The following is a 21,030-nucleotide window of genomic DNA, read 5'->3' on the forward strand; positions in this document are numbered from 1 at the left end:
TATGAATGTAGTATGATTTGAGAAGTTATGGAAGTATACAGTACATTATGATTATGATAAATGCATGATAATATGATTATTTTTAGAATGACTTATTTATATATGATTTCGGCGTAAGGCCGTATGTATGTATGATTTCGGCGCAAGGCTGTAATTATGTATGATTTCGGCCCAAGGCCGTATCTATGAAATGTTCGGCACAAGGCCGTATTTATGAAATTTTCGGCGCAAGGCCGTAATTATGAAATGTTTGGCACAAGGCCGTAATTATAGTGACCTGAAGAATAATAGAATTTCAATAATAAGAGGGAGAGAAAATAGATACAGAAACAGATGGAGGTCGTAGACTTTGTCGACGACATTGCATTTTGGAGAATAAAATAATTTTAAGGAAATTGCTAGGCTTCCTCGATGAACACAGGGTTTCATCGACGAAGGTGTAAAGAATTTCGTCAACGAATACAGGGCTTCTTCGATGAGAAAATACCGAAAGATGGATTTCGGGCCTCTAAATTTTGTCGATGAATACAGGGCTTTGTCAACGAATTTATTGAAAGACTCATCGACGAGGTGACGTGTCTTGTCGACGAATCTGGTCTTATATAAGTGGGGAAAATCGGATTTTATCACATTTTTCATCGAGCTCTCTCTCTCTCCTCTCTCTCTCTCTCTCTCTCTCTCTCTCTCTCTACGTCACTCTCTTCCTTCTCTCTTCATTTTCGGTCCCACTAGTCATCGGATCAAAGATTCGAAGCTACCACAACGCTCCTGGCGGAGTTCTCTACAAAATTTGCCGGAGCAGCTCGTCGGGAAAACATAGTTGGATTTCATCCTAAATTCAGGATAAGACCTTTTAGTCACTTTTTGACTTTATGACAGTTATAGGGAATGATATAGGCGAAAAAATACTGATATTATGTTCTGGCATATGTTGGTTTCATGGTGTTTTGTAGGAGGCCCTGCGGGTGTTAGGCTAGTATTCCATAGGGACTTTCCATTAGTCAGGTAAGGAAAATATGTTATGCTAGGTATTTCTTAAAATACTATACAACTTATTTGATTATGAAAATTATGTATTTAAATATGGTGTGGCTTGTGATTATGAATATGGTACGGGAATATGTTTTACGAATGCTAGTTTCATGATTTTACGGATTTCAGTACCATGATTATGTGAATTTTAGTACTATGATTTTATGGGTTTTAGTACCATGATTATACAGATTTCAGTACCATGATTACACGAATATCAATATTATGATTATGCAGTTCAGTGTTATGATTATTCAGTTCTCAATATTACGAAATATGAATTACAGTACAGTTATGCAGTATCATGGTTATTACGACTACTTCAGAATCATGGTAAATCAGAAAGATATGTATAGAAATATATTATATGATATCAGACCCTGTTGGACTTGCAGCTACAGAGCACGGTACTGTTGCTACAGATATTATGTTACTTTATCAGTGCAACCACCTATTTAGATAATACATGGTAAGGTCGACCACCTAGGCTCTTGAAGAGGTTAGGCTCCCCATCCAGATATGGGTTGAGGTGGGCAGGTTGACTAACGGAGTTCAGTGATTTATTCTTGGGTGGCCAACCAGGATAAATCCAGCCTACAGGCCGCACAACCCTGTCATGAGGGGGGCAAGTCATGACACACAGATAGCCAAAGGGAACAGTTTTAGTTACTATTACATACGTACGGATTTACAGAAACAGGGACCCTACTTATGTACGCTAGAAGTACTTTGAGTTATAACCTATAAAATTGCTATGTTAAACAACATGGAAAGGGGTGGTGTATTTTATGATATATAGTAGCTCATTTGCCACACACTAGTAATAGCATATTTCTTCTTACTGAGCGTTGACTCATCCTAGTGTTGAAACATTTTTCAAGTGATCCAGGTAGGTGAGCAGATCAGGCTCGCAAATAGAGCGGTGTCCGTAGTGCCCTGTCGGAGAGTGAGTATCATTTTTGGGAGCGTTTTTATATAGCCCTCACCAGTTGAGGATGTTTTGGGAATACAGTTATATGTGTATATTTTGGGAAACATGTAGTACTCTGGTATTGAGTGGTATTAGTTTTGTATTGTATATAATGGTATATGGTTATGTTTATTCAGTTTCTGCTTCATGCTGCTTAGGTTTATGGATAGGCTTATCACAGTAGGGTATGAGTGCATGTAGAAAAAAAAATCAGTTATTTAAGCAGGTAGTTACAGTAATATTACCCCATTAGGAGGGTAAGATTTTGTACTAGGGTCAGAATTATGATTTGTTTGACCCTAAAGTTATTTTGATGTTTATGAGGATTTATAAAAATACAGTTTTATGATGCGTAGTAAACTCTGGTGTTATGCTTTATGGATGGATGATTTAAAATTTTATGTTTACTGCTGCTTAGGTTTCCGCTGTGATTGACAGGTGTCCCCGTTACCCACGGGTTCGGGTTGACTATTTTATTTATTATGTTACATTTTATGTTAAGGAATTTGAGGTCGTTACACCATGAGCCTCGTAGTTTTCAAGAAGCTTCTAAGTTTGCACATTGGTGTGATGCTATGGATGTTGAAATTAAGGCTCGTGAGGAAAATAAGACATGGACTCTCGCTAATCTACCAACAGGTAAGACGCCCATTGGATGTAAGTGGGTTTATAAAGTAAAACATAGAGCTGATGGTAGCATTGAGCGTTATAAAGCTCGTTTGGTTGCAAAGGGTTATACGCAATGTGAAGGAATTGACTATCAAGAATCTTTTTCACCTGTTGTCAAGATGAGCACTCTAAGGTCAATTTTGGCCCTTGCAGCTATTAATAATTGGTATTTGCATCAGCTAGATGTAAATAATGTTTTTTTACATGAGGATCTTGAAGAAGAAGTATACATGACTCTTCCTCCAGGCTATCATACTTCCTCAAAGTCACAAGTTTTGTGTTTAAACAAATCTCTTTATGGTCTAAAACAGGCATCGAGGCAATGGTTTTCCAAACTTTCTACTACTTTGATTTCTGATGGTTTTATTCAATCTGAAGCAGACCAATCTCTGTTCATCAAGAAAACCAATTCTTTTTTCATCGCTCTATTGGTTTATGTGGATGATACTATGCTTGTCTCTAATGTTGCATCGCCTATTCTAGAATTCACATCATTTTCAAATGCTCAATTCAAATTGAAGGATTTAGGTTCTCTCAAATATTTTCTTGGCCTAGAAATTTCTCGAGCAAAATAAGGAATTTTAGTGTGTCAACGAAAATATGCATTAGATTTGCTAGAAGATGCTGGCATGTTGGCAGCTAAACCAACAAATTTCCCAATGAATCCTCATTTAAAACTCTCTCAATATGAAGGTGATTTATTGACTGATATTACTCATTATAGAAGATTAATTGGTAGATTACTTTACCTCACTGTTACAAGACTTGATATTTCCTATTCAGTACAAGTTCTTAGTCAATTCTTGAATGAACCAAGAAAACCTCATCTTGATGCTGTTTTATGGGTTTTAAGGTATATTAAAGGTGCACTATCACAAGGGTTGTTCTACTCCAGCTCTTCTTTAACAAATCTGCAAGTTTTTTCAGATTTTGATTGGGCCAGTTATGTTGACACTAGACGATCAGTAACAGGAATCTGTGTTTTAATAGGTGATTTTCTTGTGACTTGGAAATCTAAGAAACAGACAGTAGTATCTCGTTCTTCTGCAGAGTCAGAATATAGAGCTATGAGTACTGCATGTTTAGAAATTGTTTGGATGCTACAACTCTTTTGTGAACTTGACATTCCTCATTCGCAAGTTGTTTCTTTGTTTTGTGACAACAAAGCAGCCATCCACATCGCTGCTAATCCAATATATCATGAGAGAACCTAACACATCGAAGTGGATTGTCATTTTATTCGACAACTTATTCAGCGAGGTGTTATCAAAACCAACCATGTCAAGACAATTTGCCAATTGGCTGATATTTTTACAAAGGCACTAGGCTCTCAACCTTTCAGCAACATTTTATTTAAGATGGGTATTCAAAATATCTATACTCCATCTTGAGGGGGCGTATTAAAATATATTCTGTTTGTTATTAGTTAGTTATTGCAGTTGTTCTTCACATGCTGCACTTAACAGTTTATTAGTTGTATTTAGTTTTTTCTGTTGTTTAGTTTTTTAGATGGTTCAATTTCGTGTATCTATATACTCTGCTGGGTATAAAGTGAATAATAAGAAAAGGAGAAGGAGAATTCACGTAGTTTTCTGGATCTATCAATGGCTTCTACATTTTCTTGTTTGGTTGGTTTAGATTTTAGTTTATTTTTTATTTTTGTTTTGATAGGCCTGCTTAGATTTGTTTCTTATGTAATTTTGTTTGGATTTGTAGTCATGTTTTGATTGGTTGTTGGTGTTATTTTTGGGAAATCTTTAATGTTTTTTTTATTTATAATCTTTCAATGCTTGTTTTGTAACATAAGATGGATGAATCATAATGCTAACTTAACAAGTTTAAAGGAAGAGATACGAGCACAATCAATCCTTCTTTCGAATTTTCATACTACCATTAACCTTTGGCTGCTCCTTGAAAACTTCTCCATTCTCCTCTATTCTCCTTTTTCTGCAATTCAAAACCAATGAGATTTTTTTTTTTTTTTTACATTCATAACCAAAAAGAGGTAGAGACTCTATAAAATTTTTAAATATTTTCTTACTCGAAAATATTAAAATGTCATTATGATATTTAGGGTCAATTTAGGTGCAGAAAATATTTTTTTATTTTTATTTAAAATAATAATAATAATAATAAAAATAAATTTATCATGTTTTTAATATTCAAATAAGGTAAAAAATATATTTTTTTTTCAAATTTTCAGATTCTTTTTTTTTTTTTGCTATATTTTTTAAATTTTTGTTGAAAATAATTTTTTTTTAAAATAGAATTTATTCTCACAAAGAAAGAAAGGATTAACATTTAAAAATAAATTGAGATGATGAAATCAATCGAAAGAACTTTTCACTTCATTTTGTCTTTGAAATATAGGGTGTCATTATCTAATGGAATTGGATGCTTGAATCTCACATAACAAAGTTAAACAAGGGATTGGGTTCTTATTTTGTTGGACGAATTTAAGAATCTAACAGTTGTTAAGTTAATGGTATTCCTCTACCAAAAGTGAGGGTACATTAATAAATAATTGAAGGTGCCGTCATCCTTTAAAAAAATAAAAAATTCAAGTATCAAATTTGAATTTGTATGACTGGGTAAAATTTAATACAGTCATATGTTGTGTTTTATTTAAATAAATATAAATACAAATAAAAAAGTTCAAATGCTAGGTTTCCAATTACTTGGTAAAAAATAATTAAAGTTATTAATGATTGAAGGAAAATTGCAAAAAGAGAAAAGAAAAAAGAAAAAAAAAATATCATCCGCAAAAGTTTAGGTTTTTTTTTAGATCGAATCCATCATGTAAACTAAATTAATGACTTTGTAAATCAACTTTTTCATGTGTTTTTACACCTGTTATCTAGACTTGAAATACGTTATAAACAAATAGCACTAATAACTCGTTTGGAAACATACAACTAATAAGAGTGAACTATCTATCTTGTCACGTATCTTAAACTTAGAGAATAAGTATAATAATGCATAAAATGATTAGTCTCTTTTATAAATTTTTTATCAATTGTTTTTGTGATGCACACAACCGTATCTTATTTTATTATTTAAAGAAATCATTTTCAATCATTTCAATTTTCAACCTTTAAATTTAATAGTAAAATCATTATACTGAAGTTTGAGATTTTACATTTTTATAATGTTTAAAATTCTCAAATTAAACATCTAATAGTAAATATGATTTATGTGCTGTTATATGTATAACACGAAAATACTCATGTTGTTACACACTGATATTAGTTTATTTCCCTTACTGAGAGGTATCTCACCCCAGCTATATAAACATTTCAGGAAATCTAGGTAGATGAGTAGATAGAGCTCCGCGACAGTAGAGTCTGACTGAGCTACCTTGTCAGAAGGGTGAGTTGATCAGCTAAGGTTAGATTTGTTTTTGGGAAGTGACCATAGGCTACTTTTGGTCTTTTTGTGGATGATTGTATATATATAACAGTTTTAGTAGGACTCTGGTATTGTGGTTGGTTGTATGGTATGTTATAATTTACGTTTTCTGCTGCTTAGGTATCTGAGTTGTATTTTGGGTATATCCCTAGTACCTATGAGTTCAGGTTAATTATGTTATTCAGTGGTACAAGATCACTATATTGAATGTTATTATGGAAAAAAAAATTAAATTGATAAATTAGGCAGCTCGTTACAACTGTAGTGTTTTTAAAATTTTAAAGTGTACTTAACAAGTCAAAATCATTGGATATTGGTTTAAAAATCGATTAAACAAAATTTGATTAACCATTCTAAATTATTTGATTCTGGTTTGTATTTTCTATTAAATAAAAACTTTGATTTCAGAGGGTATGACTCGATTAATTAAATCGTGGACTAAATTTGCGAGGCTTTGGGTCTAGTAATATCATGCTTATTAATTGCACTAGGCAGATAAGTAATTAATAAAGTATTAAAATCCATTAGTAGAGAGCACATGGTTTTATCTTATCTCAATGTTTAGGTGAATTATTTTTGATAATTTTAATTTACAACCTTCAACTTCAGTTATAACAATCTTACAGTTGAGTTAAGGCTCGTTTCACACTTAAATTGAAGATTTACATTATACTTGAAATTCTCAAGTGAAAAACCCAATTAATTTAAAATTAACCATTGACCTATATTTAATTGGCACTTGTAATATATGAATTAAATATATATAATATTAACTGGCACTTGTAACATAAATATTAAATATATAATGTTATATATTAAGACAGGAGGTGTCGCCCTCTTTTATGAAAAAAAAAATAGTGGTAAGCTTAGTTAATAAAATAATCACAAACAATGTAGCCAAATTTAGAGTGCGAGCTTATTCAAGTTAAAAACTATATAATAATCCATAATTATTAAATTAACCAAATACTTTATTGCTTGGCCCAACATTCTTAGCCTAAACTTTTAAATATTTTAAAATATATTTAATTATTCAACTTTTAGCTAGGCAAGTCAAGCTTGGACTCATTTGGCAACCTTAGACCTATCACGTGCCATTTTTGGATTAATCCAACAATGAGACAAAATCTTGTCTACAATATCATATTTAATTATTATAAAAGTAATATATATATTTTTATAAATTTAGATAAAAATCAATATAACAATAGGTTTTGGGGAGAAAAAAGGAAACGGGAAATAAAATATAATTTCATCCATTTCGGTCTCTTTTTTCTTTCCAAATAATATTAACTAAAACATAAAATAAAAAATAAAGATTAAATAAAGGAAAAAGTTAAAAACACTTAAAATTACAAAAAAATATTAATCGTTGTGTAATTATTGGCAATAAAATAAGATATCTCCGTGTTTGCATAAATATAAATACCATAATTAGAGAAAGTGGATGAAACGTTCTTATTACTTAATTCCGCTAGTTGTCTCCATACATATATTACCAAAATAAGAAAGAAAAGGTAAAATAATATTAACTTCAAAATCTTTTTCTTTTCCCACAAATCTTAACTTAAATTGCTTCATTTAAATTTTATAGGAATATATTTAGATAACCTAAAAGACATCATGAGCAAAACTTGCATTAGTGATAGCATAAAATAAATGCTAATCATTAATTATTTAAAAAATTAATTAAGGGTTATTAGCTGCCCTAGAGGATTCTTGAATTTTTGACTTTTGGGGAACAAAATTAATAATTTTTAATTTTTATTTTTTTTTTTTTTTGTGTGTGTTTGGTTGTTGGATTGTGTTTGACCGTTGGATAAAAGTAGAGAAAATCAGTATTGTTAGATCGAGCTTATTAACTATTAACAATAACGGAGTCTGCTTGATTTAATAGTAAAATCATAATTTACATGATTGCATATATTTGTGTGATATTGAGTTTTATTATACAACCCAACATATTTGTATAAAATTTTTTCTTAATCAAAAAATTATTGCAAATACAAATTTCAAGTATCATCTTCTCGATTTTTGTTTGATTGGTTTAGATTTTAGTTTATTTTTTATTTTTGTTTTGATAGGCCTGCTTAGATTTGTTTCTTATTTAACTTTGTTTGAATTTGTAATCTTGTTTTGGTTGGTTGTTGGTGCTGTTTTTGGGAGATCTTTAATGTTTTTTTATTTATAATCTTTCAATGCTTGTTTTGTAACATAAGATGAATGAGTCATAATACTAACTTAACAAGTTTAAAGGAAGAAACATGAGCGCAATCGATCATTCTTTCGAATTTTCATACTATCATTAGCCTTTGCCTTCTCCTTAAAAACTTTTCCATTCTCCTTTTTCTACAATTCAAAACCAATGAGATTTTTTTTTTTTACATTCATAACCAAAAAGCAGTAGAGACTCTATAAAATTTTTAAATATTTTTTTACTCGAAAATATTTAAATGTCATTATGATATTTAGGGTCAATTTAGGTGCATAAAATATTTTTTTTATTTTTATTAAAATAATAACAATAATAAATTTATCATGTTTTTAATATTCAAATAAGGTAAAAAAAAATTTTTTTTTCAAATTTCCAGATTCTTTTTTTTTTTTTTTTGCTACATTTTCAAATTATTGTTGAAAATAATTTTTAAAAATAAAAAGAAAATAGAATTTATTCTCACAAAGAAAGAAAGGATTAACATTTAAAAATAAATTGAGATGATGAAACCGATTGAAAGAACCTTTTACTTCATTTTGTCTTTGGAATATAGGGTGTCATTATATAATGGAATTGGATGCTTGAATCTCACATAACAAAGTTAATAACAAGGGATTGGGTTCTTATTTTGTAGGACGAATTTAAGAATCTAACAATTGTTAAGTTAATGGTATTTCTCTGCAAAAAGTGAGGGTATATTAATAAATAATTGAAGATGTCGCCCTCCTTAAAAAAAAAAAAAATTCAAGCATCAAATTTGAATTTGTATGACTGGGTAAAATTTAATATAATCATATGTATTGATTAAAGTGTAATCCCAAGAGGGGGGTCAATTGGGTGTTTAAAAAAAAAAAATTTGAAACCTATTTACCAATCAATCTCTATATCTAAGTTTAACTAGTCACTTATCAAGTTAGTGTGAAAGTATTCAACATACATAAGTAAGCTGGAAATTGAAATACGATGCGGAAAATAAAAAGATAAGGGAAGAGAGAATGCAACCACGATTTTACGAGGTTCAGCCTACTTGACCTACGTCCTCGCCTTGAGTAATCACTCAAAGATTCACTAACCCTGCTCCTTAAAGTGGGACGGAGCTTCTCTTACAATCTGCTGCTTACAAGAGGTACAACTTCCTCCTATTTTGCTGCTTACAAGGGATACAACTCTCTCCTCTCACACCGGTTCACACATCGAACCGTGTATACAATAAAATCTAGAAAATACACTCAAAAACAATGCTTCTAACAAAAGCTGGTGAGTACAATTCAAATTTCTAAAACATTGACATATGATATAACTTGAAGCTCGTAAATGAATGAAAACGATAAAATCGTTTTATGTATGATATGCCTCAACACACGAATCCCTTTTTAACCAAAACTTTCAAGTAAAGATAAATTCAAAACGTTTTGGAATAATCTAGGGTTCTTGGTTCACTTTGCAAAAATGCACACTTATATAGTTGAAGTGAACTTGTTGGCAAAAACTTTGTCTTGAATATACACTCAATCAAAATCACAAAGTTTTATTTCAAGTATTCAACCACAAAACTGACTATATTAATTTGCAGAAAAATATCTCTCAATTAAAATTATATTTATAAGTATCAAGGATATTAAATCAAGTTCTAATGTATCTAAAGATAGATCCTTTTAGAAACCACACACTTGAATCAAACCTTTCAATGAGTCACACACTATAAAACAAATAATGATCTAGTTAAAAAAAAACTTGATATATATAAAGATACTTTTAAGATCATTCTTTTAATAAAAAACTAGGTTTTTCAATAAGAAGCCCTTTGAGACAATATATGTATATTTATATACTCTTGAACCAAAATTTAATCTACCAAGTTAGATAAACTTTCTCAAGTAATGATCTCTTAGAAAATTAATTTTTTTGTACAAAAAGCACACTCAAGATTAATACTTTTCAATACTAATCAAGAACAAACAATGAGATTATCTGTAAAAATCACAAGATTAATAACTTGAAAGATCAAACCTCAATACTAAATTGAAGTACAGTAGAGTAAACAAGTTCCCTTTGAAAATGTGAATTGATTTGCCAAAGCTTTGAAGATATGAGATTGATGTATAGATAAACGAATAACACTAAGAGTAGATAATCAACAAACTTGCAACAAAGTGTATTCTTCTCTTTCTTGTGTGTCTCTATATCTTTTAGGGTTTAAATATTCATAATATATAGTATATTACCCTTAGAATTGATCTCAGTAGTTGGATCAATAAGATACATCGCGTGTCTTTTTAAAAAAGAACTGATTTTTAGGCTTTCCCGCGAGTTCAAGCAACCGAACTCGACTTCAGGCTCTTGAAGTGTCAACTTCAGGCGCCTGAGGTTCCAAGGTCAGGCGACCGAGGTACCTCTGCTAGGTTCTGTCTTTCCCATTTAATTTTTCAGCTGACCGAACTTAATCTTTAGGCTACCGAAGAAATTCTTCAGGCGCCTGAGATTAACTTCAGGCTGCCGAAATCCCATTTTTCACACATATTCATTTCCAATTTAAAATTCTACTTTGATCCTTTGCTTAGGCTTTTTACAAAACAAGTTTTCACGATTTTAAACGCATTTCTAAGCCCATATAAGTATTCTAATGATGTACATGAAATGCATGAATTCTAAAATCATTCTAAGTTATGTTGTGCCTCAAGATAAATCATACGAAAATGTGGATACATGAGTTCTAAATACCCATTCCCACAACATTCTTGAACTTTGCCGTCTGCATCTTGATTCTCATACTCTTTGAGTTCCATGGTACTTTCTAATATGTATAAGCTTTACTTTATGGCATCCATGATTCGTTATCTTTTCGTGCATGTTCAATGTAAGTCCTGTTCACAAACTTAATACATAGATCAAATATCAAGTGATTTGTCATAGAATCAACAATATGTTATTTTTTATTTAAATAAATATAAATACAAATAAAAAAATTCAAATGCTAGGTTTCCAATTACTTGGTAAAAAATAATTAAAGTTATTAATGATTGAAGAAAAATTGCAAAAATAGAAAAAAAAAAAAAGGAAAAAAAATATCATGTGCAAAATTTTAGATTTTTTTTTTGAGATCGAATCAATCATGTAAACTAAATTAATGACTTTGCAAATCGACTTTTTCATGTGTTTTTACACCTGTTATTTAGACTTGAAATACGTTATAAACACATCGCACTAATAACTCATTTGGAAACATACAACTAATAAGAGTGAATTATCTATCTTGTCACGTATCTTAAGTTTAGAAAATAGGTACAATAATGCATAAAATGATTGGTCTCCTTTATAAATTTTTTATCAATTGTTTTCAGATGCACACAACCTTATCTTATTTTAATATTTAAAGAAATTATTTTCAATCATTTCAATTTTTGACCTTTAAATTTAATAGTTACATCATTATACTAAGTTTGAGATTTTACATTTTTATAATGTTTAAAATTCTCAAATTAAACATCATATATCCAACTGGAGACAGTGAGAGGGCGGGCACGGTGAATGGAGGTCTTATCAAGTTTGAATATTTTATTTTATATATATATATATATATATATATATATATCAAAATAATCATATATATATCAAAATAATCATATACGGTGGGGGATGGGCAGTTAAAGGTCTTATCAAGTTTGAATATTTTATTTTCAATAATGTCTTATATACATATATATAAATAAAGTGGAAAGCTAAGTAATAAAATAATCATATATCCAATTGGAGGTTGTTAGAGGGTGGGGATGGTGGGGGAGGGACAATCAAAGGTCTACTCAAGTTTGAATATTTTATCTCACGAGTATATCGTGGTGGAAAAGTATCAGTAATTAAGAAAAAGTATTAAAGGTTCAATTTTAGATAGATATGTTGATGGAGCCAGTGATACTTGTGAATGATGAAAATTTATTCTGTGAGATAACAATAATCGTGGATAGTGAGAGTTCGCTCAGTGAGCCAGCGGATATCGTAGATGATGAGAGTTTTCTATGAGTCAGCGGGGACCGTGGATAGTAATGGAGATGTGTCTTGGAGGTCGAGTTAGCCGAACGTCAAATAAATGCACGGAAGCCGTATCCACATTCCGAACTTTACTCTGATCAGCGAAGCCTAAGGGGAGGACGCTAATCCGTAAATTTTGTGTCACACTAGAGGATCTGAAAGGTTTATTGGTGGTTGGAGTTCCTATATAATAAAAAAAAAAAAAAGTTTGAATATTTTATCTTCAATAATGTCTTATATGTATTTGATTACTCACATCAAGGAATAAGATTTTGAAAAAAAGATAGGATAATTTTTTTTTGATAATTTTTTCCGAGAGCTGTAATGGATGGGTGAACCTCTGCCAATTTTGTACAACCTTGAAGAATCAACTGCTCAAGATTTTTGACTCCACCCAAGTCAGGAGTTTGGATCAAGTCGTGTGAATTGCTCAAATCAATAACTTTTAACTTGTCTAATCTCTGTCATAAACCAAAACATGAATTAATAAAAGGAGACAACAATGGATTTAACTTTAATTTTTTTTCTAAATAAAAGATAAAACTTGCACTGCATATATGAGTGAAAATTGATCTTACCATGCTCCCTTTCCATAGCTGCTCAATGCCGCTCCGGCGCATAATGAGTTCAACGAGGTTGCTTGGCTGGAAACTTTCTGGTGTGTATTTGAAAGGATCATCCATACCATTCGAGTAAACATAACTCGTTAGAAAGATAATTGAGGCCTGGATCAACATGCACATCATGGATTCTAAGTAGTTTTAATTTTTTCATTCTTGACAAGACATCAACTGTTAAAATATATTCTGTTTGTTATTAGTTAGTTGCTGCAGTTGTTCTTCACGTGCTGCACTCAACAGTTTATTGATTGTATTTAGTTTTTTCTGTTGTTTAGTTTTTCTGATGGTTCAGTTTCGTGTATATATACTCTGTTGGGTATAATGTGAATAATAAGAAAAGGAGAAGGAGAATTCACGCAGCTTTCTGGATCTCTCAATGGCTTCTACATTTTCTTCTTCATCTCCATATTTTACTGCAACCCCCTGCTTTCTGTAAAATGGTATCAGAGCAAATCTTGATTGCACACTATTTTTTTCTTGAAGAAAGATACAGTCAGCATTTCATTTCCTTCTTGTTTTTTTTTCATCATGACTTCTCCTGTTTCATCCTCTGAAATTGATCCATCTAATCCATATTTCATGCATCATGGTGAAAGTCCTGGTTCACTTCTAGTATCTTAGCAATTGACTGGACCTGATGATTATCCAAGTTGGAGGCGTGCCATAATTTTAGCTTTATCAGCCAAAAACAAATCTGGTTTCATAAATGGCACAATAACAAAGCCAAAGGATGAAGATCCTCTATTTGTAGCCTGGTCAAAATGCAATACAATAATCCCAAATCCTATATCTGAGTTTGAATGTCATGATAATATTTTCAATAGTCCAAACTCACAGAATACATCAAATAAACAGCAGCTTCACACAGATCCATCTCCTAATACAATAATCTCAAATCCTATATTTGAGTTTGAATGTCATGACAAAGGCTTCGCGTTCGTCGACGACATTGATCTTTGGGAGGGATAACTAAGGGGAAGTCATCAGGGCTTCGTTGACGAATACAGGGGATTTGTCGATGAAGGCTTAAGAGAATTCGTCGACGAATACAGGGGACTCGTCGACGAAGAAATACCAAAAGGGGGTTTGAGCCGGCTGAATTTCGTCGACAAAGGACTAAATTTCGTCGACGAAATGAATGAAAAATTAGACGACGAAGGACGTGGCTCGTCGACGAATCCTGTTCTATAAATACTTAAAATCCAATTTTTTAACTTCTAAGTGAAGCCAACTCTCTCCTCTCTCTCTCTCCCCCGTTCGGTCCTCTCTCTTTCTTTCGTCAATTTCGAGCCAAATTCATGCCAGATCGACAATCCGTAGCCACCACGATGCTCCTGGCGAAGTTTTCTACAAATCTGCCGGAGCGGATCGTTGGTGAAAGCTAGTTGGAAATCATTCCTAAGTTGAGGTAAGACTTTTTAAGCCAAATTTGACTTTGTGGTAGTTATAGAAAATGTTGTACGTACGAAAATACTGAACTTTAAAATTGGGAGTCTTCATTTTCAGGGTGTTGAGTCGGGAACCTTGCAGATGCGGGGAAGATTTTCTTAAGGGCTTTTCAGGAATCAAGTAAGGGGATAAACTAAGTTAGTTTTGTTTTGAGAAAATGCATGTATTTATATATATAGCATCTGGATTCAAGAAATATATATGTAACACCCCGACCCCGAGGGGCCTGGGATATTAACTTTTTACTACTAATTTACAGCGGAAGCAAATAAACTCAATTTTTATTAAACCAGAGCACTAATATTCCATATTACAATCATTTATTTCAAAAGAAGGAAAATTACACAAACATAAATATTGAAACCATACTAATATTTCTAATCAATCTTTATTTTTCTAATCCCCACCCGCATGCTTGCTAAGCCTGATTTCCGACATGTCCTTCAGAATTATCTGAAATAAAATATGATTGGGGTGAGACAACGCTCAGTAAGTAAATAAGATTATTATTAGTGTGTGGCTAAAATGAGCTTTTAAAGAATTTCGTAAAATAATATTTAATAATATAACTTCTAGACTGCTTTTAGAATAAATATAAATTTAAAAATTTCTGCATAAAACTTTTGTCATCAATTTCAACAGTAAATTTTTATAATCATATATTATAACTGCTAAATTAAACTTTTAACTTTAAAACTGTAAAAACATTTAATGATAAACATACATATACTTTTCCTTATACGTTTTCCTTAGATCGTCATTTAAGCACCAGAATGATCCTTTTCACGTAAACTTATACTTTTCCTTCAAATCATCAGTAACTTGTATACGTAATTAAATATGTATAAACATATATTATAAAAACCACCCTTAGGCCTTTTTGCCATAAGTCATGTTTACCCCCATGACTGGGTTGTGCGGTCCGAAGACTGGACTTAGCTGGCTGGCCGACCAAACTAAATCAACGTACGTAAACTTTAAGTGAGATTTTCCTTATTAAGTCCTGGACTTAAACCAGGTGTGCACTCAGGAGAAATCCACTAACATAAATAACCACTCTGTAAACAGTGTGGGTGCACTCTGATCCATATAAACTTTAAGCTGCGGTACCGAGCATCTGTAACTTTGAACTTTCGTTGCCATAAGGGGTTTGAAAATCATCTTATTATCATTTATGCAATTTAAAATAATATCGTGAAAATCTTATCTTTACTCATATTTACATAAAAATGTAACGTAAAAATAAACTCATGCCACACAATTTTTGTGTTAAAAATATATATATAATTTTATTTTTGAATAGAAAGAAATGCTGAAAATTTACCCGAAGGGATTGGAACATTTCTTAACCCAAAAATAGATGCAAGTATATTAAAGATAGAACTGGTATAATTAAATATGCGTGAAAATAAACTCATGAAAATTTTGTGGAACTAATTGACATAATTAAAGTTTACGTACAAAATAAGCTCGGGTATGAATTTAAAATAAAAAGAAACTAACATAATCAAAATTTACTTACAAATAAACTCGGGTATAAATTTTGAATAAAAATACTAACATAATCAAATTTACTTACAAAATAAACTCGGGTATGAATTTTAAATAAAAAAGAAACTAACATAATCAAAATTTACTTACCTTCTTCTTTTACCGTGTGCTACGAACACAATAATTATCTTTAAGAAATGAGATCGGAAAAAGTGGGTGATTAAGAATTTATTCAAAAATTCTCTCTCCACCACAAATTCTTTCACTCACAAATCCTTCTCTTCCTTGGAAAATTGTTGTGAAAAATGAAGGTTGAGAGCTCCCTATTTATAGGAAAATTTTGGGGAAGAAATGGAATTTATAAAAGTGTGGGGAAATGGGTGAAATTATAATTTTTTAAAAATTAAAGAATGGGCAAGGGATGGGTTGAGTGGAGGCTATTTGGGAGTGCTTGCCACCATTCCCACTAAATAAATTTTTAATTAATTACTTACCTAATTAATTAATCCATTACCTAACTAATTATTTTATTATTTTATTATTTTTCTTAATCATTATTATCATTATTATTATCATTGTTATTAATTTTAAACTTGAGTGGAGGCCATTTGGGAGTGCTTGCCACCATTCTCACTAAATAAATTTTTAATTAATTACTTACCTTATTAATTAATCCATTACCTAACTAATTATTTTATTATTTTATTATTTTTCTTAATCATTATTATTATCATTGTTATTAATTTTAAACTATATTTAGTATTTATTTTATTTTATTTTATTTTTGAACAAGAATTAAATTTAAATTTTAAAAACTCATGTGGGCCCCACATGGTCTTGTGGGCCCCATGTAGTCTTGTGGGCCCCACACAATTTCGAGACCCAAATGGATCGTACGTAATTCCAATAATTCTTATACGATTTTATGCGTCCTGCATAGTTTTGAGACTTGTGAAAACTTTCATACGGTTTCGGGACTCATGTGGGCCCCACACAGTCTTGTGGGCCCCGCATAGGATACCTATATTATTATTATTTTATCATATATTTCTTCAAATTATATCAGTTAAAACATTGTTTTATGTACTCATTTATGTATATAAACAGTGTCTTGTGGCTCCGGGACTCATGTGGACCCCACATAGTCTTGTGGGCCCCACATATGATACCTATATTATTATCATCTTATTATGTATTTCTACAAATTATGTCTGTCAAAACACTATTTTATGTATATATACTTATTTACGTATACAAACAGTATCTATCCTGTTTATCCTATGAAATTCCATTTTGACCAAGCCGACCTCCAGGGAGCGACTGAGCCGCAATGGTCTCTGAGCACTCGCTAAGACAAGGTCTTTCTTAGGCATCAAACATGGAATCAAGGATCCTACAGAAAAACACTTCTGTATTGATATTAACTTAATGACTATTTTTATTATTTTATTATTATTGTACTTTAATCATATATATATATATATATATATATATATATTTTTGGGTCATCACAATATATGATTTATATTTTGAAAATACTGTGAAAATGATCGTATGTTGAATATATGAAAATTTGTTAGTATGGCATGAGTATAAAATGTTATGAGATACTGTTTCTGGAAATGTGTTTATGATATGGATTTTTATGATGAAAAACTGGCGTACGGGCCAAGATTTTTATATGTTTTTCCAGCATACGGGCCGTGCTATGTGACTGTGATTTGCCGGCGTACGGGCCGTGCTATGTGGATATGATTTGCCGGTGTACGGGCCGTGCTATGTGGATATGATTTGCCAGTGTACGGGCCGTGCTATATGGATGTGATTTGCTAGTGTACGAGCTGTACTATGATTTGCCGGCATATGGGCCAATGATTTTCATGATACACGTATATATGCAAAATAATATGATTGATGTGAAAATAAATGATATGAGATATCTATGTATCACAGTTTTAGTATATGTTATATGATATCAGAAACTGGTTGGCTTGGTTTAGACTAGCACTTGCACGATATCGTTGCTATGTGTCCATGGTCTTCGTGATCATGATATTTGTGTTAACGTCATTGTATGGAGTGGTGTGAGATTGGATGGTCGAAATAATGATTGCGTTAACGTGTATATGTAACACCCCGAATAAAATGATATTTAAATAATAAAAGAAAGGGAAATGGAAGCCGGAAACAGAAGGAAGCAGTCGACTTCGTCGACGAAGGCTTAAGAAAATTTGTTGATGAAGACTGAATTTCGTTGACGAAGGAATACTAAGAGGGGGTTTGAGCCGACTGAATTTTGTCGACGAAGGACTGAATTTCGTTGACGAAATTAATGAGAATTCGTCAACGAAAGACGGGCTCGTTGATGAAATCTCCTGTTCTATAAATATGAAAATTCGGATTTTAAAGCTTCTTTAAGAAGCTAACTCTCTTCTCTCTCTCCTCCTCTTCGGTTTTCTCTCTCTCTTCGATTTTGGCCCCGCTAGTTGCCGGATTGAAGATTTGAGGCTACCACAATGCTCTTGGCGAAGTTCTCTACAAGTTTGTCGGAGCGGATCATCAGGGAAACGAAGTTGGAAATCATCCCTAAGTTGAGGTAAGACTTTATATTCAATATTCGGAGTTTTGACAGTTGAAGAAAGTGATATGCATGTAAAAATACTGAATTTTAATTCTGCGAGTTTCCATTTTCAGGGTGTTGAGTTGAGAACCCTACGGGTGCGGAGAAGATTTTCTTAGGGGCTTTTCAGGAATCAGATAAGGGGATAAACTAAGCTAGTTCTTTTTTAGAAAATGTACGTATATATATTATTCGATTTCTGGAAAGTAAATATGTTTATATATATATATATATATATATATATATATGAGTTATATTTGGGAAAATACTGTTTAAATGATGTTATGTTGAATATGTGGAAAATATGTTCAGTGTGGCATGAGTATAAAACGTTGGAAATACTGTTTTCTAAGAATGTGAATGATACAAATTTTTATGATGAAAAACCGGCGTACGAGCCAAGGTTTTTATATGTTTTTTCGGCGTACGGGTTGTGCTATGTGATTGTGATTTGCCGGCGTGCGGGCCGTGTTATGATGTAATTTGCTAGCGTACGGGTTGTGCTATGTTTGCCGGCGTATAGGCCGTGCTATGTGATTGTGATTTTTCGGCGTACGGGCCATGCTATGATTTGATTTGCTAGTGTATGGGCTGTACTATGTTTTGCCGGCGTATGGGCCGAGCTATGATAAAATGTTTAATATCGGCGTATGGGCCGATGATTTTCATGATACACGTATATGTACGCAAAATGATATAATTGATGTGAGAATAAATGAGATGAAATATCTATGTATCACAGTTTTAGTATATGTATATGATATCAGAACCTGGTTGGCTTGGTTTAGGTTAGCACTTGCATGGTACCGTTGCTATGTGTCCATGGTTTTCGTGATCATAATATCTGTGTTAATGCCGCTGTACGGAGTGGTGTGAGATTGGATGGTCGATGTGGTTATTTTCAAAAAGTGTGCTATTATCGCCCCTGGTGTACGGACAAGGTCTGGCAGACCCATCGGACCTACAGACTATTGTTTGACTTGGCAGTGGTCGGCCAACCATTGTCAAGTCCCGCCTTCGGACCACACAACGTAGTCATGTGGGGGTAATACATGACAATAGCCAGCTAACCTACCGGGAATGTTTTTATGTTATTATTATTGTATGAGATGAGATATGTTATAAAAATGCAGTATGTTCTATTGGTTTATGTGGATGATATTATGCTTGTCTCTAATGCTGTATCACCTATTCTAGAATTCACATCATTTTTAAATGCTCAATTCAGATTGAAGGATTTAGGTTCTCTCAAATATTTTCTTCGCCTGGAAATTTCTCGAGCAAAACAAGGAATTTCAATGTGTCAACGAAAATATGCATTAGGTTTGCTAGAAGATGCTGGCATGTTGGCAGCTAAACCAGCAAATTTCCCAATGGATCCTCATTTAAAACTCTCTCGATATGAAGGTGATTTATTGACTAATATTACTCATTATAGAAGATTAATTGGTAGATTACTTTACCTCACTGTTACAAGACTTGATATTTCCTATTCAGTACAAGTTCTCAGTCAATTCTTGAATGAACCAAGAAAACCTCATCTTGATGCTGTTTTACGGGTTTTATGGTATATTAAAGGTGCACCATCACAAGGGTTGTTCTACTCCAGCTCTTCTTTAACAAATGTGCAGGTTTTTTCAGATTCTAATTGGGCCGGTTATGTTGACACTAGACGATCAGTAACAGGAATCTTTGTTTTAATAGGTGATTCCCTTGTGACTTGGAAATCTAAGAAATAGATAGTAGTATCTCGTTCTTCTACAAAGTCAGAATATAGAGCTATGGGTACTGCATGTTCTGAAATTGTTTGGATGCTACAACTCTTTCGTGAACTTGACATTCCTCATTCCCAAGTTGTTTCTTTGTTTTGTGACAACAAAGCAGCCATCCACATTGCTGCTAATCCAGTATATCATGAGAGAACCAAACACATCGAAGTGGATTGCCATTTTATTCAACAACTTATTCAGCGAGGTGTTATCAAAACCAGCCATGTCAAGACAACTTGCCAATTGGCTGATATTTTTACAAAGGCACTAGGCTCTCAACCTTTCAGCAACATTTTATCCAAGATGGGTATTCATAATATCCATACTCCATCTTGAGGGGGCGTGTTAAAATATATTCTATTTGTTATTAGTTAGTTTATGCAGTTGTTCTTCACATGCTGCACTTAACAGTTTATTGGTTGTATTTAGTTTTTTCTGTTGTTTAGTTTATCAGATGGTTCAATTTCGTGTATATATATACTCTGCTGGGTATAAAGTGAATAATAAGAAAAGGAGAAGGAGAATTCACGCAGTTTTCTGGATCTGCCAATGGCTTCTACATTTTCTTGTTCATCTCCATATTTTACTGCAACCCCCCTGCTCTCTGTAAAATCAACTTTACACCGTGCCATTTTTTTTCCACGCCAGTAGTAGTACTCAAATACGCCATCAACTGCTCCCGCTTCCTAGAAATTGAGCGTTGAGATAATGAAATTAGTCAATGCAAAGTATACAAGATAACAAGATATATCATATATTTC

The 21,030-nt window shown here is 32.3% G+C and overlaps 1 pseudogene; it reads right to left on the reverse strand.

The window, feature by feature from the left end:
* The window catches only part of LOC131146686 (disease resistance protein Roq1-like), a 35,781-nt pseudogene that overhangs the window by 11,562 nt on the left and 3,189 nt on the right, over window positions 1–21,030 (reverse strand).

This window comes from Malania oleifera, chromosome 13 (genome assembly GCF_029873635.1).
Source record: "Malania oleifera isolate guangnan ecotype guangnan chromosome 13, ASM2987363v1, whole genome shotgun sequence".
NCBI lineage: Eukaryota > Viridiplantae > Streptophyta > Magnoliopsida > Santalales > Ximeniaceae > Malania > Malania oleifera.